Source organism: Brienomyrus brachyistius, unplaced genomic scaffold, assembly GCF_023856365.1.
Source record: "Brienomyrus brachyistius isolate T26 unplaced genomic scaffold, BBRACH_0.4 scaffold73, whole genome shotgun sequence".
NCBI classification, from domain to species: Eukaryota; Metazoa; Chordata; class Actinopteri; order Osteoglossiformes; family Mormyridae; genus Brienomyrus; species Brienomyrus brachyistius.
The window spans coordinates 298,673-325,581 of NW_026042348.1; the positions used below are offsets into that span (position 1 = coordinate 298,673).

The following is a 26,909-nucleotide window of genomic DNA, read 5'->3' on the forward strand; positions in this document are numbered from 1 at the left end:
GACTTTGCCCCCCGCCATTCCTTTCCTCCCCATCCCGAAGTGCCTCCCTTCTCCCGCTCCATCACACCACCACACACGTAGGGCTTTGAGGTGCAGGTGCGTTGCTGGGATACAGGGGAAGTATCCCTCCTCTGTCCCCTCGCGACCACATGTACCTCATTCATACACTACAACGTAGACACTCTCATTACTTACTCTCTCACAACACATACATTTAGGGCCTTGGGGGTGGGTACACAGAATGGCATCCAGAGGGCGGTCTGTTCATTCAGCCTTACCTCTGGTGCCAGGGCCCACATCTCAATTTTAATCACACATAGACATTGAGGGTTCTGGGGAGAGGCGGAGCTAACACCAGCTGTTGGTCGGCAGGGGATGGTTATCGCTATGCCCTTCACCTGTTTTAAAAGCACTTTAGAACAACACGCACCAACAACACATCTGAGCGGGCGAAGGGGGGCATGGGGTCTTTTCACACCCCCGTTCTCTGTTCGCCATTTGCAGCTGGGGGCTGAGAGGAAGAGCTGTGGCCCCGCCGCCACACTCCCTGCCAGTGGATGGGGCCCCCGGCCGCTGGTGCGTTGGTGGTTCTCGATGTCCAGGGCTGGGTGCTTGGGTGGGTGCTGGCTCACCCTCGGCGGTTGCCTGGCGGGGTCTGGCCCTCGTGGCTCTGTCGGCCCTTGCTGGGGGTTGGGGGGGCCCTTGGATCTCTGGGCCCAGGGCCTGGTCTGTTCTGGTGGGGCCGGCCGCCGGCGGAGCTTGCGGGCTCAGCGCCACGGCCCCCTGGGGCTCCTGCACTGTGGCTGCCGGATGGCCTCCCTCCGGAGCTCTCCTCTGCCCTTTTCTGGGTGAGGGATGCTATTCTCCCTGCGGTGGTCCTCCGGGGGCTCCCATGCCCTGGGGGGCCTCTGGATGTCTGGGGTCCGGGCCTCCTCCGTGTCTGCTTCATGTCCTGAGGGATGGGGCTGTGGCTCCCCACACACACTACTAGACATTTACATGGAGAAACCTTTTGAAGACCGGCGCGCTCACAGATACAGGTGTGCACACAGGGGTACAAACAGGTTCTCACAGACACAAACAGGAGTACAAACAGGTTCTCACAGACACACGCAGGTGTACAAACAGGTTCTCACAGATACAAGCAGGTGTACAAACAGGTTCTCACAGATACACGCAGGTGTACACACAGGTTCTCACAAACACACACTGTCTTTATCGGCTGTTGCTCCTTAACATGCTCATTGTGATTCGTACAGATGTTGGTTGTTGTTTTCTCTCATCAGCAGGTATTGAAGCAGATTATCTGTGGTTTTCTTTCTTCTTAATTGTTTTTCTCTTTTCCCTCCCTCCCTCTCTATTTACCTTCCTCTCCGTTTTCGTCCTTCTGTCCCCCTCTCTCTCCTTCTCCCTCTCTTGAGGAAATAAATAAAAATAAATAGAAATAAAGTAGTCCTCCGCAGAGGGGGGGTGGTGGAGGGAATATATATATATATATATATATATATATATATATATAAAATATATATATATACACTGAACAAAAATATAAACGCAACACTTTTGTTTTTGCTCCCATTTTTCATGAGATGGACTTAAAGATCTACAATTCATTCCAGATACACAATATTACCATTTCTCTCAAACATTTCTCACAAATCAGTCTAAATGTGTGATAGTGAGCACTTCTGCTTTGCTGAGATAATCCATCCCACCTCACAGGTGTGCCACATCAAGATGCTGATCTGACATCATGGGTAGTGCACAGGTGTACCTTATACTGCCCACAATAAAAGGCCACCCTGGAATGTGCAGTTTTGTCTCACAGCAAAATGCCACAGATGCCACAAGCATTGAGGGAGCGTGCAATTGGCATGCGGACAGCAGGAATGTCAACCAGATCTGTTGCTCGTGCATTGAATGTTCATTTCTCAACCATAAGCCGTCTCCAAAGGCGTTTCAGAGAATATGGCAGTACATCCAACCGGCCTCACAACCGCAGACCACGTGTAACCACACCAGCCCAGGACCTCCACATCCAGCAGGTTCACCTCCAAGATCGTCTGAGACCAGCCACTCAGACAGATAATGCACGGCCCCATGTTGCAAGGATCTGTACACAGTTCTTGGAAGCTGAAAATGTCTCAGTTCTTGCATGGCCAGCATACTCACCGGACATGTCACCCGTTGAGCATGTTTGGGATGTGCTTGACCGGCGTATACGACAGCGTGTACCAGTTCCCACTAATATCCAACAACTTCGCACAGCCATTGAAGAGGAGTGGACCAACATTCCACAGGCCACAATTGACAATCTGATAAACTCTATGCGAAGAAGATGTGTTGCATTGCATGAGGCAAATGGTGGTCACACCAGATACTGACCGGTTCTGAGTCCCCAGACCCCCAATAAAGCAAAAAACTGCACATTCCAGGGTGGCCTTTTATTGTGGGCAGTATAAGGTACACCTGTGCACTACCCATGATGTCAGATCAGCATCTTGATGTGGCACACCTGTGAGGTGGGATGGATTATCTCAGCAAAGCAGAAGTGCTCACTATCACACATTTAGACTGATTTGTGAGAAATGTTTGAGAGAAATGGTAATATTGTGTATCTGGAATGAATTGTAGATCTTTAAGTCCATCTCATGAAAAATGGGAGCAAAAACAAAAGTGTTGCGTTTATATTTTTGTTCAGTATATGATCACCTAGTCTATGTATGCTTGATAAATGACACTCAGTTTTTCATCAGCTGCTTTCAGTCTCCATGGATGGACCAAATGTAAACTGGAAGTTTTTAGAACTGCTTCATGAAGAACAGTGTGAACAGTGTGAGGGCACTCAGCGGATTGTGGTTGGGAGCTGTGGCCTTCAAACCCCATATAATGCCAGCAAATGTGGTTTCTCCATATGGCAGCTAGAGGAAGTTTGAAAGCCATTTGTATTCTCTTCCATAGTGTGCCAGCAAGGAGAGAGGACTTCACTGCATCCTCCACTTGCATCCTGTAGCCACCGATGGCTTAAACTTACCAGTAGCAGAGAGCCCTGGAGGTGTGGCCGTCTCTGACCAGGTACCTGGATGCAGTCAGAATGAGGAAGCTACCAAATCCAGGAACTGCATTGTGTGACACCCTTGAAGCTGCTCAGACAGACCCCTCATTTTCGCAAAGCTACATTTCCACATTTCTGCTATCACCAGGACCTTCACTCCTTTCTTGACAAGACATCAAACTGATGAACCAGTGATGCCATTCTTAGCCACAGACTTGGCTGAGTTGATGAAGGTAATATCCTAGCATTGGACAGGTTGATGTTGCAAATTTATTTCAGTGTGTGTACATTTCTCCCTGAACATAATCAGTCCTCAGGTTAGTGTTTTACCTTTTATCTAATCATGATTAATATCTGATTAATATGAATGATTTATTAATTATATACAGATACTCACACCCACACATCCATCCATCCATCCATTTTCCAAACCGCTTATCCTACTGGGTCGCGGGGGGTCCGGAGCCGATCCCGGAAGCAATGGGCACGAGGCAGGGAACAAACCAGGATGGGGGGCCAGCCCATCGCAGGGCACACTCACACACCAGTCACTCATACACGCACACCTACGGGCAATTTAGTAAGTCCAATTAGTCTCAGGACTGTGGGGGGAAACCAGAGTACCCGGAGGAAACCCCACAACAACATGGGGAGAACATGCAAACTCCACACACATGTGACCCAGGCGGAGACTCGAACCCGGGTCCCAGAGGTGTGAAGCAACAGTGCTAACCACTGCACCACCATGCCGCCCCAGGGTGCACCTTGACATGAGAAATTACAATAGGAGGCAAATGGTAGAGGAGCTAGACAGTAGTGGTTACATCACCAATGACAAGTCCCCTCTCACCAGGATCAGCAGGGACCATATGCTGAGACACCGGGGTACTAAAGGGCTTTGAGTCCCAGGGAGCAGACATAAATACTCATTTATTGGATCAAAGCATCATCCATCCATCCATCCATTTTCCAAACCGCTTATCCTACTGGGTCGCGGGGGGTCCGGAGCCTATCCCGGACGCAATGGGCACGAGGCAGGGAACAACCCAGGATGGGGGGCCAGCCCATCACAGGGATCAAAGCATCAGATAAATGTAATTTATGCATTAATAAGATATTCCTACAGAGCAATTTCTAATAGACATGGCAGTGCCCTAACATCTCATGTAATAAACCCTTTGGCATCATCTGCTGCCTTATTCAGCCTAACCCAATAGTCCAGAGGATCCTCCCTAGCATCTGACTTGGTTGAACAAAAATCTGCTGGAGGCATCCCAGAATGCACAGTCAAATAAGAATGCTGCTTCAGGACACTAAGGACTGCATCCACATCTCCAGTGGCAGTGACAGTATCATTACTATGCAGCCATGCTCTGACCACATCTCTGGCACATCCCATCAGTCTGCTTGTGCCTGCAGTAGGGATGGGTGAACCTAAGCATTCAGAGGTTTCCCCAGCAGATAGACTATTTGGCATCTTAGAGAGGGCACTGAGGTAGAGATTGGTAAACAACTTCACAATATTATTCTTAACCTGCCAGATCTGGATTATCCCTTCTGTCAGAAATCTTGCAGGCAGAGCCCACTTGAAGCAGAGCTGAGAGGTAGGGCTACATGTTAAACTAAAGGCAGAAAAATACTTGCTTTTCATTACACACTTATGTACGTACGTACAGCTGCGGTCCGTATCCTGCGTTCTTTGTGTCGGTTTTTGTGCACGTACTCAAAAATTAACGGAATGTATACGAAGATGCAATACCTGCGTAATTTATAGGGGGCAGTGTTGCGAGATCTGCACTCAACAGTCAAGATGTCCACGTTTGAGGACCTGTTGATTGAGTAGGTCCGCAATTATCCTCATCAAAATAACATGTAATAATAGATGGCAAGAGATTTCAAACATCCTGAATTTTAATTTGGAAATTTGTAAAAACAAGTGGCAACAAGTGCGAGACCGGTATGTTAGAGCGCGGAAAATGTTAGTCGCGAAACGAAGCGGTGATCCTGCTGACCTGATGTTTTGCAATTATCCACCGTCTGGACTGGATGAAGTGTCACCTCAACCACAAAACTACTGAAACTAATTTCCCTAGAATTGACATGGTAAGTGTTTTTTTTACTTATTGTTCGGAATAACATCCATCCATCCATCCATCCATCCATTTTCCAAACCGCTTATCCTACTGGGTCGCGGGGAGTCCGCAGCCTATCCCAGAAGCAATGGGCATGAGGCAGGGAACAACCCAGGTTGGGGGGCCAGCCCATCGCAGGGCACACTCACACACCAGTCACTCAAACATGCACTCCTACGGGCAATTTAGCAACTCCAATTAGCCTCAGCATGTCTTTGGACTGTGGGGGGAAACCAGAGTACCTGGAGGAAACCCCACGACGACATGGGGAGAACATGCAAACTCCACACACATGTGACCCAGGCAGAGACTCGAACCCGGGTCCCAGTGGTGCGAGGCAACAGTGCCAACAACATGGGGAGAACATGCAAACTCCACACACATATAACTCAGGCGGAGACTCGAACCCGGGTCCCAGTGGTGTGAGGCAACAGTGCCAACGACATGGGGAGAACATGCAAACTCCACACCTGATGAACCAGTGATGCCATTCTAAACTCCTGCACCACCATGCCACCCCAGACTTTAACTTGATTTATTTAAAATATTCCCTAGAATTGCGTATACTAAATTCAACCCAAAAAAGCGAGTGCAAATTATTACATCATTTAATTTGAGTAAATTCTACAGTTTATTTATTTGCAGTTTACATACTGAATTACAGTGCATTGCAGCATTTTATCGGCAAGGTTCTCATAAATATTGCCCTACTTTCTACAGTATTGTACTATTTTACTGATAAACAGTGTTACTGTGATAATTTCACTGTTTATTACAGTAGGGGTGCAGATTGAACCCACAACCCTGGAGGTGTGAGGCTACAGTAGGAGCAATGGGCCACTATTGATACTGTGAGAAATGATGTATTTTTAATCATACACTATAACTGATGTGCCGCTACACTGCTTGTGTATGCTCTGCACCTTGCCTTTCTCCCTTACTTGTCTTTCTTGTTCTCCACACCTTGTGAGCTTCAACATGAGCTGATTGATTGTTTTTCATAAGGCCCCAGGTTAGTTAGGTTCAGTCTCCTGGAAAATCACTAGAATGTGTCCTTGGCTTTGGAAGCTAAGAACACCTTATTTTCAGGGAGAGTCTTGTAATATTTATTTTAATACATTATTTTTATTGATAAACCTTCATACTGATAATCCTCTTTTAGTGGTCCTAAAAAAACATGATTTAAGACACATTTCACGATTCAGTAACCCTACTTGTCCAATAGATGGCAGTGTAGTACTTCGACTAAGACGTGCTATGGAAATTGCCGGTAAAATATAAAGCTTGTTTTCCATTTTAAACGTTTGTCTGACTGAAATGCCCACATGTTGTACATATGTTATTGTACTATACGTCTAACCTTCAGCGTTATATACCACACCTACCTCAGTTATCTGCAGCAATAAAATATGGATGTGTACTTGGACAGCTGCAAGTTAAGTTGTAGAATCGATTATTTTTCTAAACGTTTATCTGTCTGATTTTACAGTAAAGTATGCATGGACGCATGGTACAATAAGGTGTGAATAAGTTGAAAATATACATGAAATATAATAAAATAATAAATATTTGTAAACATTTAACTAGATAACGACAGCTTCACAGTACTTATATAACCCTGCACAATTTAGAATATCATCAGGGCTCCCTGGAAATGATCAGTTATTATTATAGTACAAATAAGCAGTTATCCAGACATCCCAAGTCTCCCGCATATTGACAGCGGCTCCCTGATGCTCCTAAATTAAAAAAAATATCCCGGAAACTAGAGCAAGCAAACAAGAGCATGCACGCGAGACAGTAGGGCGCACGAATGAGCAAGTAAATGAACTAGGAATGAGCGAGAGAGAGAAGGATAGAGAGAAAGACAGAACGTGCGTATGTGTGGATCCCTATATGTGTGACTCTTCATGTAGCCAGTGCTAGACAGACAGCATCCTGATTGGTTTACTTAGCCATATAAGCCAATCATATTTCAGTGCGGGCGGGCTTTTATTTAACTCCTAGAGATCCGAAGGTATCGGTTCCATGGAGCGTCACGGCGGAGGGAGAGTGTCTCAAAAAACGAAAATATAAAATGCATTTCACCACAGATTACACAAAAACGTGTCCTTGTTTAATAAGGATGACAAATAATGACAATGTTACGCGCTGAACTGTTTGCAACAGTGATTTCAGCATTGCTGATGACGGTTTAAACGACTGTAAAAGGTACGTCCAGGTGAGTTTAACAAGTGTCATTCAATTTTCTGTATTATTCAGATAAACACTGGTTAGACACTTGGTTAGTTGTCATGAAAAGACCAAACTCCCTGAAGGCTTTTGTAAAGTAGCAATGGAATATAATGAAGGAATTTACATATAGTAAAAGAATAATCTACTTATTGTCAAAATATATATATAATGAGGCAATACAGAAATTATGTTCTGTAAAATTAAGTTTGTTGAAAGCTAAATAAATTGCCGTGCATAGGATACAGTGAAATGAGGTTGGTAAGAGCTTTTTTTTAACGTTAGTACTACTAAATCTCATTATGGCGGCGTCAGTCAGACGTAAACACGCGAGAGTCTGACTGCGGTCAACGACGTTGTGTGGCGCCAGCGGCAGGCGGTTGTCATGGTTACTTTGCCACAAACCGGCCGAAGTTCGCGCCCTTTGCGTAAGACATGTACGACGTTCGAGCTCCGGCAAACAAAACCAAAGCCGGATTTATTTAGATAATTTCTGCTTAAACTTTATTAAACTAATACATGTATGCTCCGTGGTAATTTTTGTACTTATCGATGTAGCTGGGTTTCGATAATTTAGAAGTTAATTGCGACTTTTTAGCTGGTTAGCTAGTTCTTGCTAGTTGGTACTAGCATTGCACTGTGTTTTCGTTGGTGTACCTCTGGGTTTTTTTGTGTCTGTTAATCTATTAACTACTACAGGGAAGTTTACATCGTTTTTGATAGTGAGTCAGACATACCCGTGTATTAATATGTTTTTCGGGTTGTGTGATTTCCATACATGTATATAGTTGCCACTTGGTTTATCATAGCTTGGTGTTAACTACGGATCTGATTTGGGATTCTGAAATTGCCCTGGTGTGCAGCACATGTCACACTGTCTTCTGATTACTGGTTGCATTTACAACATGCCACATTATATATAAGTCACAGTATTTTGTGTGTCAGGTATAGAGAGAAATATTATTTTTTTAGGATAAATTCAGTTAAACTAATTGAGAGTTAGCTGTAGTAAGCTGCCCTACACACAAACGCTTTGACCCCAGAGGTGAGCTGCTGTTCACCCAAACGCCCTGACTCCACAGGAAGGCTCACATCCAACCGAACACCGTGACCCCAGAGCTAAGCTGACATGTACCCAAACACCCTGATCGCAGAGTTATGCTGTCATCTACTCAGATGCCCTAATTCCAAAGGTAAAGCTCTTATCCAACCAACTGCATCCAACCAAGCGCCTTGACTCCAGAGTTAAGATGACATAAACCCAAACACTCTGATAAAAGAGGTATGTTTTCATCCACTCAGGCTCCTTGATCCCAGTGGTAAGCTGCCGTCTACCGAAACACCCTGATCACAGAGGCAAAGCACTGTCCGCCCAAACACCCTGATCCCAGATGTAGGCTGCCATCCACGCAAACACATTGTTCCCAGAAGTAATCTGCCATTCACCCAACCATGCTGATCCCAGAGGTAAACTACCTTCCATCTAACCGCCTTGTTCTCTGGGGTAAGCTGACATTTACCCAAATACCCTGATCCCAGAGGCAAGCTGCGGTCCACCCAAACACGCAGGCGCCTCAGGTAAGCTCACATCCACCCAAATGCCCTAACCCCAGAGGTAGGCTGCCTGTGACCCAGCCCCCTGACCCCTGAGGTAACCTCGCTTCCACCTAAACACTCTGATCTCAGAGGCAAGCTGCCATTTGCCCAAACACCCTGATCACAGAAATAAGCTGCCATCCACCTAAACGACCTACCCCCAGAGGTAAGCTGACATCCATCTAACTGCCTTGATCCTAGGCTGCCCCAGTACGTCTAGGTGGTGACAGTCCATCCTACAGGGTTGACATGATGTGCTTTCCTGAAGCACACAAAGGACACCTCGGGTTTTATGTAAGTTTGCTTTCTTTTTCTGTGCTTGTGTTTTATTTGGTTTGGATTTTATTTAATGGCATGTACAGAATTTACTGATCACTTCTTTGGTTGATCACTGTTAGCACATATTCATCAGTATTAACATTATTAACATTTTATTTTATCTGTTGTGCTGTTTATTCTGTGATTGACCTATTTTGTTCCTAAGGTTACTGCTTTTATGTGTTTTAGGAAGGTGTTATGACAGTGTTTTAGCCCGACCCTTGTGCAGAGGTCGGAAGTCTGCGGGTATGTTCCTTTTTGAACTTTTTTTTTTATCTTAACTTTTTATTGGCATGCATATAAGGTAACATTTTAATTGTTTTATTGGCCATGTAATTAGATTTTAATGGTGTATAATTGTATTTGCTGGTGGAATTGCTCTTTTGCCTGTTTTAAGGGTAATAGTTCTGCAGGTAGTTCTATTTGTTAAATGTTATCCTTAAAATTCTTATTGTACTGGGTTGGCATTGATTTGCATGGTGTTTCAGCCTTTTAGATTGTGATTTTGTGTTAATGTAAGTAGTACAAGCATAATATTATTTAAAAATCGGCAGGGTGCAGTCTGCGGGTATCGCTTCTCGGCCTTTTGGCTAAGATCAAGTGGATTTTACTGACTTTTTACTGCTTTTTTACGGACTGCGTCGGGTTTTTTAGAGGAAGGCGTGACCAGCAGGTGGCTTGACCGCCGCTGCCACGGGGTGACCCGTGCCTTCCTTTTTAGCCTTTTATCCCTGCTTTTATTTCTGTTTTTAGTAGGCTGGGGATCCCGCAGTGGCTGGTGGCTTGTCCGCCGCCCTGCTGGGCAAACTGATTTTTATTTTTAGCTGCTTTTATAGTTTAGCTCTGCTCGACTCATCCCAGATTGGCGGGCGGCGGGACCACGGCGGCGGAAGGACTCTGCTCCAGCGGCGACGTCGGTGGACCTTCCCGGATGGCAACGGCCGGCGGACCATCGAGGAAGCCCTTCAGCGGGCTGTGGCTGGTAGCAGGCGGGGGCCTGCGGAATACCGCCCGGTTCTGCTGGAGGGCTGAGGAGGAGGTGGGCACCTTCTCCGACCGGCTGGCCTTCATCCGGGAGGTGGCCTTTGGAGCGTTGGGCCTTCAGATGCAGGACATCCTCTGTGTACAGCGGAATGGGCCCTTCCGCTTCTTCGAGGTCACCTTGTCCACCGACGAGAGTTACACCAAGGTTCTGGAGCGGAGCAAGGAGGGGGCCCAGCACCCCCTCCTCGGACGTTACAACATCGAGCCGCTGTGGTGGCCCGACAAGCAGGTAATAATGGTCCATTGTTTCAACCCACACATTACTGCCGGGGCCGTCACCCAGTTTTTAAAAAAGTATGTGGACCTCCTTCCTGGCCACAGGGACATCCGGGATGAGCTGGGGATCTGGACTGGCCGACGCCAGTTCCAGGCCCGCCTGCGCCCGGACGCTAATGGCGCAGGCGGTTTTAGCCACCCCCCAGCCTATTTTACTTTACAGGGCAATAAGGCATACCTTTTTTATTCTGGACAGCCTCCCTTCTGCCGGCAGTGCCACAGTTTTGGACACACCCTGGAGGGATGCGCCAACCTGCGCTGCCGCAACTGCCTGGAGTCGGGGCACATGGCCAGGGACTGCAAGGGCCCCCGTCGCTGCATACACTGTAACGGCGAGGACCATCTGGCTCGTTCCTGCCCACAGAAAAAGACTACATATGCCGACGCTCTGTCGGGTAACAGAGCAGTCGGCACGGAGAATGGTGGGGGAGCTCTAGCCCCCACGACTGGGCAGGAACAGCCGGCGACGGGGGCAGGAGGAGAAGCCCTGGTCGAGGTGGAGGAGGCCCCTTCGAGTGCGACACCAATGCAGGAGGGGTCTCCGAACAAGGTGGAGCAGCTCGCCCTAGCTCCAGGCGTCAGCAGCAGGCGATAGAAGAGCGGTGCATCCCCCCGGGGGAGGAAGAAGAGCAGAAGGGAGGCGCAACCCAACGCACCCAGCCCTCCGGCGGCCACCTCGCCAGCAGTGGCGGCCGGGGACCAAGGCCGACAGTGTCCCCCCTCCCCGATGTTAGAGGCCCCCCGTCTGGTGTGGGACTTGGGACAGTCCCCTGCACCCCCCCAGGAGTACAGCGGTCAACAGGACACTGCTAATGAACAGGAGTACCTGGGGGGGCTGGAATTGGGGGACCTTTTGAGGTTGACTGAGGAGGGGGGGCAGTAGGACAGTATTGTTTTTAATGGCTGGCTTTTATTATTTTAGTTTGTTGTTTTTAATTGTATTTTATTATTTTAACATTCTATGGCCAATTTTAATATTGTCACCTTGAATGTAAGGGGTTTGAGGAACATTTTAAAACGTACATCTGTTTTTAACCAGCTGGCATCTTCTCCCTTCAGCATTTGTTTTCTGCAGGAAGTCCACCTCCGGGACCAGCGGGACGAGGCTCTCTTTTCACGACAGTGGAAGAGGGGTAGATCCTACTGGAGCGTAGGTGGCGTCCACTCCTCAGGCGTCGGGATCCTTTTTGGCGACCGCGCCTTTGAAGAAGTAAGTGCGTTTACCGTCCTTCAGGGCAGGGTTTTGGGAGTGGAGGCCACATGGAGGGGACAGCGCCTCCGGGCCATATGTGTCTACGCTCCGGTGGAGGCCTCGTCCCGTATAACTCTCTTTGAAGAGTTGTCCCCGTTCTGTGTCACAGATCGACACTTGATTTTAGGAGGGGACTTTAACATCTCGTTGGAGGGTAGACAGGATGCCAGCTCAGGCCATTTTATTCGTTCCTTTAAACTTGTTGACGGTTTTAAAACATGCAACCCCAGCATGCCGGGCTTCACCTGGCATAATAGTCGCGGAGCCAGCAGCCGCATCGACTACATTTTAGCTTCACCCCCCCTTGCTTTTAAAAAGGTGTCCCTCTCCCCACAGTGGCCCACTGACCATCTGGCAGTGGAGGCCACTGTCTCCATAGACGCCCTTGTATATGGGGGCGGCTATTGGAAAATGAACCTGCAGATCCTGGAGGAGAGAGATTTTAGACACCTTTTTTTAGATCACTTCTCCGAGTGGCAGAAGGACAAGCCTACCTTCCCCTCCGTGGCCGAATGGTGGGAGAGTGTGAAGGACAAGATCCGAACCTTCTCCATGCAGTACAGCAAGCAGCGCAGGATGGAGAAGAAGTTCTCCATTCTGCGGCTGGAGAGAAGGTTGCGGGATGAATACGCCGCTCACAACAACGGGGGCACCATCAACCACGAGCGGCTGCTTGACATAAAGGGTGAGCTGAGGCGCCTGCATGAACAGGCTGCCTCGGCCCAAATGCTCCGCGACAAAATATTTGATGTGGAAAATAATGAAAAGTGCAATTCTTTTTTTTCCACAGAGCCAGGGAAGCCCGGGAGGAGAAGAGCTTTAGCTCTCTCCGTGCCTCAAATGGCAATATAGTCACGGATACATCAGACATGCTGGAGGTTGCTAAATTGTTTTATCTTAACCTTTTTAATGTTAGGGACACGGACCCGGTTGCTGGGGAGCGCTTCCTAGATAACATCTCACCTTGTCTTCCCAGTGACATCAGGGACGGCTTAGAAGCCCCCATCACCTTGGCCGAGCTGACCGCAGTGCTTGGCAAGATGAACCGCCGCAAGGTACCTGGCCTTGATGGGCTCCCGGTGGAAGTTTATTCCACCTTTTGGGATGTCCTCGGGCCGGAATTACTGCAGGTTGTAGAGGACGTTCAGCGCCGGGGTTTGCTCACTAGGAGCATGAGGTCGGGGGTCCTCTCTTTGTTGCACAAGAAGGGCGATCGGGCCGACCTTGGCAACTGGAGGCCCCTGACCATGCTTTGTGTAGACACAAAGCTCATCGCAAAGACCCTTACCGAACGCCTGAAGAAGGCCATGGCTCATCTGGTTCACAGCGACCAGACGTGTGGATTACCGGGTCGATCGGCGACGTGGAATCTCCACCTCATCCGTGACGCCATCGCCTGGGTGGAGGATAGGAACCTCCCTCTCCTGCTGGTCAGCTTGGACCAGGAGAAAGCCTTCGACCGGGTAGATCACCGCTTCCTGTTGAAAGTATTGGGTAAGTTTGGCTTCGGGCCCAATTACCTGGGGTGGTTACACACTTTGTATAACGAAGTTGAGAGCCATGTTGTTATCAATGGCTTCCTGAGTGATTTGGTGCCCCAGCGGAGTGGAGTGAGGCAGGGATGTCCCCTCTCCCCCCTCCTCTACGCGCTCTATATAGAGCCACTGGCGTGCGCCATTCGCACCCACCCCGGGGTCGATGGCCTTCTTATCCCAGGAAGTCGGGGGACAACTGTTAAACTGACCCAGTATGCAGACGACACCACGCTTTTCGTCTGCTCGGATCAGTCTCTCGGTCATGCCTTGAGCCTCGTTCACGCGTTCGGTTGGGCCTCTGGCGCGACGCTCAACCTCAGTAAGTCGGTGGCCAAGTATTTCGGCAGCTGGAAGGCGAGGGAGGACGTCGCAGGTGGTCTCACCCTCTGTGACGGTCCTCTCAAAGTTTTGGGGGTCAACTTCCTTTCGGATGGTGCCGCCCGGTTGAACTGGGAGGAGCGGTTGGCGATCGCCAGGCGGAAGATCGGACTGTGGAAGTCCAGGTCCCTGTCCTTCCAAGGTAAGGTTTTAGCCTTAAAAGTGGGTATTCTTCCCACCCTGCTCTACCTTGCACATGTGTACCCTTTGCCCCGCTTCATGCGGAGGGGCCTGACGAGGGACGTTTTTAACCTCGTCTGGGGGGGCAGGTACGAGTACGTGCGTAGGGAAGTGATGTATCTCGGAAAGGACAGTGGGGGGAGGGACGTTATTGACTTTCCTCTCAAGCTTGACTGCCTGTTCTTCTCGCAGCTCTGCACGCGCCTGGCAGCTCCCCTCCAGCACCCCCATCAGCACTTTGTGCGTCTGTGGCTGGCTCTCCCCATGAGACGTCTGGTGACGTCGTGGACCAACCTCGGCCCCAAGGCTGAGACCCTGCCGGTCCACTACAGCCACGCTGTCAAGTGGAGTAAGTCTATTCCGGCAGGTGTCAAGACAGAGGCCCTGACCAAGCACAGAGCCCTTTACAAGGCTTTGCTTGGTCATAGGGAGACTCGGGCCATGTTGGGCCTGGAGGAAGGCACATGGGCGAGAATCCAGCCTAAGGGTTTGGATCACAGGCTGCAGGACCTGAACTGGCAGTGCCTTCATGGTAAGCTGCCAGTCAGGGACGTCTTGCACAGGCATAAGCTGACCAGACACCCCCGCTGCCCCAGGCCCGAGTGCAGCGAGGATGAGACCATCAAGCACGTGTTTTGGGACTGCGGGCATGCACAGAGAGTCTGGGGGTTGGTAGCGGGCCTGTGTGGACGTGTAGACCCGCAGCCCGGTCTGACCTACGACAAGGTGTTGAAGGGGTGGGACCCCAACCTCCATAACCCCTTCGGCCCCTGGATGTGGCTGCTGGTCAGTATTACCAAGCGAGAGCTTTGGAATGCCAGGACCGCGCTCATCCGCAGAGGGGTTCGTCTGGAGGCACAAGGGGTATTCCGCAAAATCCGGGCCGATTTGGGTTTCAGGATGGAGACCGACGTCATCCAACGGGGCTACCACGAGGCCAAGGAGAGGTGGAAGGGCCTCTTTTGGCTTTAGCCCCGTTTCATTTAGGTGGTGACGCTCCATCCTACAGGGTCGACATGACGCACTGTCCTGAAGCACACAGGAGGTACTTTGGGTTTTAGGTAAGTGTGCTTTGTTTTTTGTGCGTGTATGGTGTTGGAAATATTCTTTTAATTAACTGCATGTACTGAGATTGAGCACGGCTGTGGTTGGTCACTTTTAGCACCTTTATGTATTAACATTAACTGTATTTATTAACATTTTATTCTATGTGCTGTGCCATGTCTGTGACTAACCAGTTTTTTAGCCTGAGGCCATTGATTTTATGTGTTTTAGGATGATGCATAACCCTGTTTTAACCCGACCCTTGTGCCGAGGCCTGAGGTCTACGGGTCTGTTCCTTTTTTAAGGTTTTAATATTTTAATGGCTTGCATTTGAGGTGACATTTTAATTATGTTAATGGCCATATGATTGTAATTAGATTTTAAAGTGTGTATATGTATTACTTGTTTTTATTGTTATGTTTTGCTTATCCTATAGGGAATGGTTCTGTAATATATTTGTTTAATATTGTTTTAAAGGTGTTTTATTGTGTGACTTTAAAATGTACAGAACTGTTTAATAAAGCATGGGAAAAAAAAAAAAAAAAAATCTGTTCTTATCAGTTTAATATCTGATACGTCCCCCATGGAGGGGACCACATATTAAACGGATTTTTGGAACAGGGAGCCGGAAGTGGGGCTTGCCCCGTCCGGTCCACGCATCGACCCGGTATTGCAGTGTTTCTGGGAACGGTGCACCTCTACTGCCCCCTGCTGTTGAAAGACAGAGCTGATCGGTGTTCCGCTTATCAGACCGAGAGCCTGCGCCGCTTGTCAGGCGATCAGCCGGTGTCGTGAGGGACCGACTCTGTCCGTGCGCCGGTCCCGCTTCCCTCCGTTTTTCTTCTTTTTTTTTTTTTTTTTTATTTATTTTTTTTAAATCATAAAAAAAAAAGCACGGTCATGATATGCTCTCTGAGGGGTGGGCAGCTGTGCTGAGGTAAGGCAGGCCGTCATCTTTGCCTTTTGAATTTTCTCTCATGTCTGTTTACATGATTGCTGATCTTTCAGATGCCAGGAGGACAGGGAGGAGTCGGGGCCCCGAGGCCGGTGGCTGCGACGCCCCCGAGAATTCAACCCCGAGCGGGGGCGTCACGGAGGCCCGGCTAGCGGCCACCTGCTGAGCGACGGCTCTGCATCGACTCGGGTCTCTCTTCATCCCGTATAAATCTTTCGCCTTTTACTAAAGATTTCCGTGGAGAGGGATAGCGATGAGTTCACTGTATTTTTGGAGGCTCTGCGCAAGCAGAGCTGCACCGCCGCTGTATCAAAGTAAGACTGTGCCCGGCTTAGCGGCCGGCTCTATCTGCCCAGTGGCGTGTTTCTGGTCCTCTGGGATCGTGCGTGGTCTCGCCGGGCGCCACCTCCCAGAGAGGCTGGCGAGGACCCAGCCGCGCCGGCTCCGTCGGCGTCCCGCATGCCGGAGCCCGGCGGGGCGCAGTCTGCGGGCATCGCTTCTCGGCCTTTTGGCTAAGATCAAGTGTAGTATCTGTTCTTATCAGTTTAATATCTGATACGTCCCCCATGGAGGGGACCACATATTAAATGGATTTTTGGAACAGGGAGCCGGAAGTGGGGCTTGCCCCGTCCGCTCCACGCATCGACCCGGTATTGCAGTGTTTCTGGGAACGGTGCACCTCTACTGCCCCCTGCTGTTGAAAGACAGAGCTGATCGGTGTTCCGCTTATCAGACCGAGAGCCTGCGCCGCTTGTCAGGCGATCAGCCGGTGTCGTGAGGGACCGACTCTGTCCGTGCGCCGGTCCCGCTTCCCTCCGTTTTTCTTCTTTTTTTTTATTTTTTAAATCATAAAAAAAAAAGCACGGTCATGATATGCTCTCTGAGGGGTGGGCAGCTGTGCTGAGGTAAGGCAGGCCGTCATCTTTGCCTTTTGAATTTTCTCTCATGTCTGTTTACATGATTGCTGATCTTTCAGATGCCAGGAGGACAGGGAGGAGTCGGGGCCCCGAGGCCGGTGGCTGCGACGCCCCCGAGAATTCAACCCCGAGCGGGGGCGTCACGGAGGCCCGGCTAGCGGCCACCTGCTGAGCGACGGCTCTGCATCGACTCGGGTCTCTCTTCATCCCGTATAAATCTTTCGCCTTTTACTAAAGATTTCCGTGGAGAGGGATAGCGATGAGTTCACTGTATTTTTGGAGGCTCTGCGCAAGCAGAGCTGCACCGCCGCTGTATCAAAGTAAGACTGTGCCCGGCTTAGCGGCCGGCCGCTATCTGCCCAGTGGCGTGTTTCTGGTCCTCTGGGATCGTGCGTGGTCTCGCCGGGCGCCACCTCCCAGAGAGGCTGGCGAGGACCCAGCCGCGCCGGCTCCGTCGGCGTCCCGCATGCCGGAGCCCGGCGGGGCGCAGTCTGCGGGCATCGCTTCTCGGCCTTTTGGCTAAGATCAAGTGTAGTATCTGTTCTTATCAGTTTAATATCTGATACGTCCCCCATGGAGGGGACCACATATTAAACGGATTTTTGGAACAGGGAGCCGGAAGTGGGGCTTGCCCCGTCCGCTCCATGCATCGACCCGGTATTGCAGTGTTTCTGGGAACGGTGCACCTCTACTGCCCCCTGCTGTTGAAAGACAGAGCTGATCGGTGTTCCGCTTATCAGACCGAGAGCCTGCGCCGCTTGTCAGGCGATCAGCCGGTGTCGTGAGGGACCGACTCTGTCCGTGCGCCGGTCCCGCTTCCCTCCGTTTTTCTTCTTTTTTTTTATTTTTTAAATCATAAAAAAAAAAGCACGGTCATGATATGCTCTCTGAGGGGTGGGCAGCTGTGCTGAGGTAAGGCAGGCCGTCATCTTTGCCTTTTGAATTTTCTCTCATGTCTGTTTACATGATTGCTGATCTTTCAGATGCCAGGAGGACAGGGAGGAGTCGGGGCCCCGAGGCCGGTGGCTGCGACGCCCCCGAGAATTCAACCCCGAGCGGGGGCGTCACGGAGGCCCGGCTAGCGGCCACCTGCTGAGCGACGGTTCTGCATCGACTCGGGTCTCTCTTCATCCCGTATAAATCTTTCGCCTTTTACTAAAGATTTCCGTGGAGAGGGATAGCGATGAGTTCACTGTATTTTTGGAGGCTCTGCGCAAGCAGAGCTGCACCGCCGCTGTATCAAAGTAAGACTGTGCCCGGCTTAGCGGCCGGCTCTATCTGCCCAGTGGCGTGTTTCTGGTCCTCTGGGATCGTGCGTGGTCTCGCCGGGCGCCACCTCCCAGAGAGGCTGGCGAGGACCCAGCCGCGCCGGCTCCGTCGGCGTCCCGCATGCCGGAGCCCGGCGGGGCGCAGTCTGCGGGCATCGCTTCTCGGCCTTTTGGCTAAGATCAAGTGTAGTATCTGTTCTTATCAGTTTAATATCTGATACGTCCCCCATGGAGGGGACCACATATTAAACGGATTTTTGGAACAGGGAGCCGGAAGTGGGGCTTGCCCCGTCCGCTCCACGCATCGACCCGGTATTGCAGTGTTTCTGGGAACGGTGCACCTCTACTGCCCCCTGCTGTTGAAAGACAGAGCTGATCGGTGTTCCGCTTATCAGACCGAGAGCCTGCGCCGCTTGTCAGGCGATCAGCCGGTGTCGTGAGGGACCGACTCTGTCCGTGCGCCGGTCCCGCTTCCCTCCGTTTTTCTTCTTTTTTTTATTTATTTTTTTTTAAATCATAAAAAAAAAGCACGGTCATGATATGCTCTCTGAGGGGTGGGCAGCTGTGCTGAGGTAAGGCAGGCCATCATCTTTGCCTTTTGAATTTTCTCTCATGTCTGTTTACATGATTGCTGATCTTTCAGATGCCAGGAGGACAGGGAGGAGTCGGGGCCCCGAGGCCGGTGGCTGCGACGCCCCCGAGAATTCAACCCCGAGCGGGGGCGTCACGGAGGCCCGGCTAGCGGCCACCTGCTGAGCGATGGCTCCGCATCGACTCGGGTCTCTCTTCATCCCGTATAAATCTTTCGCCTTTTACTAAAGATTTCCGTGGAGAGGGATAGCGATGAGTTCACTGTATTTTTGGAGGCTCTGTGCAAGCAGAGCTGCACCGCCGCTGTATCAAAGTAAGACTGTGCCCGGCTTAGCGGCGGGCTCTATCTGCCCAGTGGCGTGTTTCTGGTCCTCTGGGATCGTGCGTGGTCTCGCCGGGCGCCACCTCCCAGAGAGGCTGGCGAGGACCCAGCCGCGCCGGCTCCGTCGGCGTCCCGCATGCCGGAGCCCGGCGGGGCGCAGTCTGCGGGCATCGCTTCTCGGCTTTTTGGCTAAGATCAAGTGTAGTATCTGTTCTTATCAGTTTAATATCTGATACGTCCCCCATGGAGGGGACCACATATTAAACGGATTTTTGGAACAGGGAGCCGGAAGTGGGGCTTGCCCCGTCCGCTCCACGCATCGACCCGGTATTGCAGTGTTTCTGGGAACGGTGCACCTCTACTGCCCCCTGCTGTTGAAAGACAGAGCTGATCGGTGTTCCGCTTATCAGACCGAGAGCCTGCCCCGCTTGCCAGGCCATCAGCCGGTGTCGTGAGGGACCGACTCTGTCCGTGCGCCAGACTCTGTGCCATCTCCTGTCATGTCGCTGACTAATCCAGAAGGAAAATGACTTTTAATATTTGAGTTTAAAAGAGCAAGTGTAACAGCTCTACTGCTTCTTACGTTTTTTCATTTTATGCAAAGTGACATTTTTGTATTTTTCTTTGACTTTTTTATCCAGCTGGGTTTATTAATGAATTAATTCAGAGTATGCATCCTTGGCCAAGCTCCATGGATTATATGCTGCTGTTGGAATCAATCTTGTCACATCTGTTATCAGATGGCCCTGTCTGGGAGGTTTGAACCCCCAATACTGCATGTTCTAGCCTTGATTGTGCTGGTTTGCCCGAGTCACTGCTGTTTCTGCTGCATCTGAAAAACATACAGGCAGCTTAACTGGCGTCATTAACAGGAAGATCAATCCTGTTAATACTCAACCTTCAGATGAGCTGGAAAGAGCTGCGACAAGTGAGAAATCTTCTGGAGCTAAGTACTTGGCACGGCAAGGCCTGGCTTTTCGAGGTGTTGGTAAGGAGAGTGGGAATTCTGATCCTTCCTGATCCTTTTGGTTTTGATGTGTGTGTTGTAAAAAACCCTATTTTCCACCCGTGTCATGTACTGCCGCAACCAGAAGAGGGCAGAAGATATGGCACAAAAACAAAGGAAGAAGCCTAACTTTAAAAACAAGAAAAAACATCAAGACTCATCCAGCATGGGGTGGTGGGTTAACGAATAACACAAACAATCAAAGAATAAGCAAACAAATGAGAGAAAAGATGCAGAGATGACTGAGAAGCAGGGGATGACTGGAGAAAAGACGACAGGACCAGAAGACAGGAGGGATACAGGGAGAGCGGAGAAGACAGTATAACTGAAGAATGGGAGAAGAGGAGAGACCGCAGAGGAAGGAGAACATAGATGACTGGAGGGGAGGGAATATAGGAGCAACAGAGAGAAGGAGGAAGGGCTGCGGAGGAGAAGACAGGATAAGAGGGGAAAATGTGAGCAGAGAAGGACTAACACCCCCACTGCCCAGCAAAGTCCACTTGTAAGTAAACCACAATTTTAGCCTTGAGCTCAATATCTGGACTTGTCTCTGTGTAGCGATGCATTGAATCCCTGATACTGGTTATGACTGTACTGTATTAGTCCTAAACCTGCCATTATAGTGTAAGGAGAAAAGATTTTTTTTAAATAAGTAATTTTACAAAAAGGTAGAGCGATGTAGCCCCAGGAGAAATCCACCCCCCCCCCCCCCCCAAGCCCTGTTTGTTCCCTTCTAGCTACCAGATGAAACTCACAATGCACCCCAACGCCACCTAACTTCTCTTCCACATGATGCACCTTATTTACCCTCTGAATCCTGTCTATTATTGAGCGTTTTTCTATCCATTTGATTATCAGCTTATTACACTGTATGTACATTAGTCAGCCACATATGCTGTACGGCTTTGTTTTCCGGACAGTCTGGGCTACTCAGATATGTCATAATTCGATTTGTAAATGCTGACAGTCTTGATGTCATCCTTATCAGGAAAAACTACTTGTGCGTATATATATTTCTCAATTTTTAGTCTCATCTAATATAAAAATTGGCAGGCAGTACAAATATAATCTTATAAATGCTGAGATTAGAGTATCTGCGATGCAGGAATGCAGGGGTTTCATTGGGGACCTTTCTATGGCTTAGTACTGTGAAGGAATACATGGTTAGTGCCAGGCGCAAATGAATATCTTTGATATTGCATCCCTTTGGTAACTTGTTGAAGTTATCTGGTAGTCAGTAATACATGGTTTAATTATTATGATTGTTTATTTATTACTTTATAACATCTGAAAGAAACTGAAATAGGAAAGCTTATTTTAGTTTATGGTCCACTGGATAAACACAGACATTACAGACGGTTTTAGAGTCTAATGCTGAATGTTTTTTGCTGTCATTTTTCTGCCCGCATATGCTGTGATTGGTGCAGTGAAATTTGTGAATGTGTTTGTGGTCAGTATCATAGCCTCAGACAATAAACCAACGCTGTAGCGTGTCACTGTGTTTACATGTGAGGGGTTCCAGTTACATAATGGGCTCGTTTTAATTCAACTGTTTTGACGGAGCTCGACAAACCTAAAAAATAAATGCTGGTGTTATCAAAAACTATGTCATATAGCTATATTTCAGATTTATTACAGCCAATCACATCTCGGAACTCCGAGGAACCTCCTTCTCCTTACATTTCCCTCCTTCACACTCTTCTCATCCCTCTATCCCTCAAATACTGTTACATTTGTCTTTTTTCCACACTCACACCCTGTCTTGATCATACTCTGACTGCATGGCATCCATATGCAGGGCAAACTATTTTACAGTCTTATCTAGTATAATAGGACATAAATATTGAATTTGATAGTTATCTTTTATTTACACATTAGAACACAACGCATGAACATGAAGGGATTGTTTGCATTTTCAACCAACCCCTCCGCAAACCCCCCAGCGGAATACTGGCCGCGGACAGGGGTGGGAATCCCCAAGCTGGAAGACTGTACTGCGTCATATTAATATTAGCTAGTTAGTTAGCATGGATACAGAGTGCTCTGGAGTACAACTATAAAGGACGTAAGGTGCGTGATATATTAAAACACTTACTAACTGGTAATGCACGTTAGCATTACGTTAAATGACCACTTTACCTGTTACTTTACCAGAATATTCTCCTGTACGTTCGCCGAATGACAGTAGGCAGAAGGCGGCGCGTTTTTCAGAAATACACCGGAGTTAAACTTACGCCGCGTTATTTACCAGCACTTCTAACACGAACATTTGCAGCCATTAACTCATAGGTGGTAGTAACACATGAAATTACTTTTTCTGCTTCAAAATAAGGTAGCACTGTGATTTTGATACTTTATCATTTCCTTTAACTTAACCGTACCTTCCTCCCATTCCTCCGTCTCTGCTTATTGACATTTAGGAGAGTCTCAGATATAAATCAACGATGCAAAATTATCAAACAAACACAGACACAACACTGAAGAGATGACAAAGACACAGTTTGAAAAGTAAATATGTTTTATTGCAAATCTCTTATCTTAATGTAGCCTACCTTATCATATGTTAACTTAACCCATCTTGTATTTTAACTTAGCCTATCATCATATCTTAACTTAGCCTATATTATTATATTTTAACTTAGGCTAAGACGAAATATATTAAAATAAGCTATCTTATTGTAACCCACTTAAAGTGAGCAGGACCAAGGGTGTCGTGGTTCTCCAGTCCCATAGATGGCACTGTCTTTAATTCGGTTGAGCTTTTTTATCGCGATCGCCCGGGTTAACTGAGTTGTCTCTCGGATCGCGGGAAAAGAAAAGGAGAGAGAGAGAGAAGCGGCTGCAGGTGAAAAAAGCTGATTTATGCATCAGGTGAGAGAAGAGAAAGAAAGAAAGAAAAAAAGGGTTTATGTTTAAAAGTTAATTTTAATTATTGTCATTGATAAGTGCACCAGAAGCGCTCGTGTTGCATTATCTAGTCGGGTTAACTTTCGAGCGATTCTCCGATTGGATTTCTTTTCTTTTCTTTGTTATATTCTGCGACATGTGATGGCGAGCCACCGATTCTACGTATTAGAGCTGTGAAGTGCCCAGCTACGTTCGAAACCAGTCAGCCTACCTCCCAGTCGGCGGATGCAGTTTTCTCCTGGGCGCAGATAAGATAGATGAGATCTCCTAATACATTTCTTTGTTTTTTTTGTAAACTACTTGGTTAGTATTAATATATATGTATACCAGAGAATTTAAAGTGAACTGAACTGCATATGTTCTGACGGACTATTGTAGGGAGGGAGGAATTGTTTATTCTTATTTCATTCTTATTTCATTGTTCCGAACGTGATTCTCATTCTCGTGGAATATTGTTAATAAAAAATTGTTACTGTTTTTCCCTGTCGACTAGTGGTTGTGACCAATTCACTCCGAGAGTTGAACCTAGACCTAATTACTGACCCAGATATTAAAAGCCCACATTACGGCAACGTTAAAGTGTGGGGGTGATATTAACCTTGGTTACATAGAACACTTTGTGGCGAGCCAGCCAGGAGTGTTTTTGGCACAATCAAGCTAGTCATTCCCATTTCAATGTGTTGTAATAGATATTGATACGTAAGTGAATTTATTTTATTGTTTTAATTGATATATTTTTCTTTTTTTGCAAAATAATTTATCTATACTGGGTAAATTGATTCCTGTTTCAGACATGGATATTCAACGGGTGTATGGTATTAGTACAGAGCAGTCAATTGCTTTGGTTGGCACCTCCCAAACTGATAAGGAAGATGACATCGCTGCAACTTTACAAAGCTCAGGCAACAGTAGTAGTGCTGATGACGGTGTCGATTCTGATCATAGTGTGACACCCCTGATTCAAAGATCTAAAAAGACACTTGGCTATAGAGAGCCCCTCCCACCCCGGAAGGCTCTTCCACCAGCGAAGACGGGATTAAAACCTGTAGCGAAGGAGAGTGTTGCTCCCATCAGAGCTGAAACGTTAGACGAGGAGGTGATAAACCCGCCAGAAGTGAGGCGTATTATTGTCGAACATGTAATAAAAACTGATGTCCCTACTCAAAATCAATCCAAATGGCTACGCCCCTTCTCTGGTAGATCACCTAAGCCGCCGGGCGAGGTTGGTTTTGAAACATGACTGCTCCATATAGAGTTGATGTTCCAAGACCCCGTCCCTATAGAAGTACAGCGGAGGAAAATACTAGAGAGTTTACTTCCCCCAGCCTCAGATGTTGTGAGGCAGTTAGGCTCCTCTGCTCACCCCAGGGACTACATGAGGCTATTGGAGTCTGCTTATGGTCTCGTGGAGGATGGTGAAGAGATATTTGCCAAATTCCTGAACACAAACCAGGACCCAGGTGAGAAAGGATCTAGTTTTCTGCAGAGGTTGCAAGTATTACTCAATACTGCAGTGAAAAGGAATGGAGTAAGACCATCAGAAGTCAACCGTCACCTGATAAAGCAGTTCAAGCGTGGCTGTTGGGACCATGATCTTGTCCTTCGGCTAGAGCTGAAAACGGACGAGTCTCTTGACTTTGCTGAACTTTTGATGCAGCTGAGGACAGAGGAAGACAAAAGAGCTACTAAACTGGATCGTATGCGCCACCATTTGGGGGTTTCCAAAGCAAAGTCCTCAGTGAATACGCAATCTGTAGCTGATTTCTCGTGCCTCTCTGACCGCAATGCAGGTATACTACAAGCATACATCTCTGAGACCGAGAGCTTAAGGAAACAGGTTGCAGAGCTGAAAATTCAGCTCAATGCCAAGGTGTCCAAGAGAGAGAGAGGAGGCGTGAAGCAATAGCCCCTGAAGCCAGCAAGGATACATGCACACCCAGAGCTGAAGCACAGACTCACCAAGTGACTCCCCAGGCTACACCTAGAGCTCAGCCCAAGGCCTGGTTCTGTTTTAGGTGTGGAGAAGATGGCCATATTGCCAGAACATGCGAAAACTCCATCAATAAGGTTGCTGTTGATCGTAAATATAAGGAACTGAAAGCCAAGCAAGGTGAGTGGAAGGCAAGGCAGGACTCCCCTTTAAACTGGACCAGGCTCCGGTAGAGGGACATACTGGGGCCTATGAGGGGAAGAATAGTCCCAGAGGTGAGTGGAAGAACCGGAAATTCAACTGTCATTCCATCAGGCCTTATAAAGATGAATTCATGAGTGGGTTAGTTGGATCTAAATCATCGGTTAATATTACTGTTGGAGGAGTCCAATGTGAGTGTCTCATTGACACGGGCTCACAAGTGACCACAATTTCCAAGTCATTTCATGACACCCATTTAGCCTCTTATCCAGTTGGCCCCTTGGGTAACCTCCTTGAAATAGAGGGAGCAGCAGGACAGAGAGTGCCCTATCTGGGCTATATTGAAATTGACATTCTTTTTCCCGAAGATTTTACAGGAAAGCCGGAGGTAGTCAGCACGTTGGCTCTCATCGTTCCTGATTCCAGAGCCACCATTCAGTTCCCTGTTCTGATTGGCACTAATGCACTGGATGTTTTGTATGAAGGTTTCGATGAAGGGACAAGTGAGTCGGTCCTTGAGAACTGCACATATGCTGTGTTGATCCAGCACCTGCGTAGCCTGTATAAGAACAAAAGTCGGGGAAATGGCAAGGTGGGTAAGGTCAAACTTCAATGCAAAAGAAGCATAGTTATCCCAGCAGGTCAGAAAATGGTGTTGGATGGATATACGAGGAATGTCAATAGTCTTCCCGGTGTTCCCTTATTGGTTGATCTCTCCACTCATTCATGCTTACCAAATGGGTTGACCTTTTACAGTTATATCATGTCAAGCCCCAGATGGACCTCATTTAAAGTACCCATTTTACTCAAGAATGAAACGACACGTGATGTGACAGTGCCAGCACAGGGTACCTTGGCAGAACTCATAGTTCCGTTCTCTGTTTGTCCACTTACCCCCTTGATGAGTGGAGATCAAGCTGAAAATCGGGCAGCACAGTCCACTAGCGCAACTACATGTTACACAGTACACTCAGCGGCTCTAGGAGACGCCATCACTTTTGATTTCAGTGAATCCCCCCTCTCACCGGAGTGGAAGCAGAGAGTTACAAGAAGGTTGAACTCAATTCCTGAAGTCTTTGCAAAGGATGACCTTGACTATGGCTATACGACTGCAGTCAAGCACAAGATCCGCCTTTCAGATCCAACTCCCTTTAAGCAGAGGGCAAGACCTATCCACCCATCTGATTATGAAGCTGTGCGGCTCCACTTGAAAGAGCTGTATGATGCTAACATCATAAGGGAATCTGAAAGCCCATTTGCTTCACCAGTTGTAGTAGTGAAAAAGAAAAATGGCAAGATTCGACTTTGCATTGATTACAGGAAATTGAACGCTCAGACAATCAGGGATGCCTACGCCTTACCAAACATTGAGGAAACCTTTACAGCTCTGACAGGATCGAGGTGGTTTTCTGTCATGGACTTGAAATCGGGGTTTTATCAGGTAGAGATGGAAGAGGAGGACAAACCCAAAACAGCCTTTGTCACTCCCATGGGATTTTGGGAATTTAATAGGATGCCGCAAGGGGTAACTAATGCTCAAAGCACATTTCAGAGGGTTATGGAAAAATGTATGGGCTCCTCAAATTTCAAGGAAGTTTTAGTTTTCCTAGATGACCTCATTGTGTTCTCTGCTACCCTTGAGGAACATGAGGAGAGGCTCATGCGAGTCCTGAACCGACTAAAAGAGTTTGGTCTCAAGTTGTCACCTGAAAAATGTCATTTCTTTATGAAGTCAGTAAGATACTTGGAACATGTTGTCTCGGAAAATGG

At 48.2% G+C, this 26,909-nt stretch overlaps 1 protein-coding gene and 9 non-coding genes across 14 annotated transcripts in view; 9 read left to right on the forward strand and 1 right to left on the reverse strand.

The window, feature by feature from the left end:
* Positions 1 to 26,909, reverse strand: part of LOC125726509 (zinc finger CCHC domain-containing protein 3-like) — a 421,979-nt gene that overhangs the window by 258,579 nt on the left and 136,491 nt on the right. The gene's annotated exons all lie outside the window — the stretch shown is intronic.
* LOC125726618 (U2 spliceosomal RNA) lies at positions 15,549 to 15,743 on the forward strand. Its single transcript, XR_007388310.1, has one exon. It is a non-coding gene; the product is annotated as a U2 spliceosomal RNA (small nuclear RNA).
* Positions 16,179 to 16,292, forward strand: LOC125726622 (U5 spliceosomal RNA). The gene has a single exon (XR_007388313.1). It is a non-coding gene; the product is annotated as a U5 spliceosomal RNA (small nuclear RNA).
* On the forward strand, positions 16,490 to 16,681 carry LOC125726532 (U2 spliceosomal RNA). The gene has a single exon (XR_007388230.1). It is a non-coding gene; the product is annotated as a U2 spliceosomal RNA (small nuclear RNA).
* Positions 17,102 to 17,215, forward strand: LOC125726623 (U5 spliceosomal RNA). The gene has a single exon (XR_007388314.1). It is a non-coding gene; the product is annotated as a U5 spliceosomal RNA (small nuclear RNA).
* On the forward strand, positions 17,414 to 17,605 carry LOC125726611 (U2 spliceosomal RNA). The gene has a single exon (XR_007388303.1). It is a non-coding gene; the product is annotated as a U2 spliceosomal RNA (small nuclear RNA).
* On the forward strand, positions 18,026 to 18,139 carry LOC125726624 (U5 spliceosomal RNA). Its single transcript, XR_007388315.1, has one exon. It is a non-coding gene; the product is annotated as a U5 spliceosomal RNA (small nuclear RNA).
* Positions 18,337 to 18,528, forward strand: LOC125726610 (U2 spliceosomal RNA). The gene has a single exon (XR_007388302.1). It is a non-coding gene; the product is annotated as a U2 spliceosomal RNA (small nuclear RNA).
* Positions 18,954 to 19,067, forward strand: LOC125726621 (U5 spliceosomal RNA). Its single transcript, XR_007388312.1, has one exon. It is a non-coding gene; the product is annotated as a U5 spliceosomal RNA (small nuclear RNA).
* LOC125726612 (U2 spliceosomal RNA) lies at positions 19,265 to 19,456 on the forward strand. The gene has a single exon (XR_007388304.1). It is a non-coding gene; the product is annotated as a U2 spliceosomal RNA (small nuclear RNA).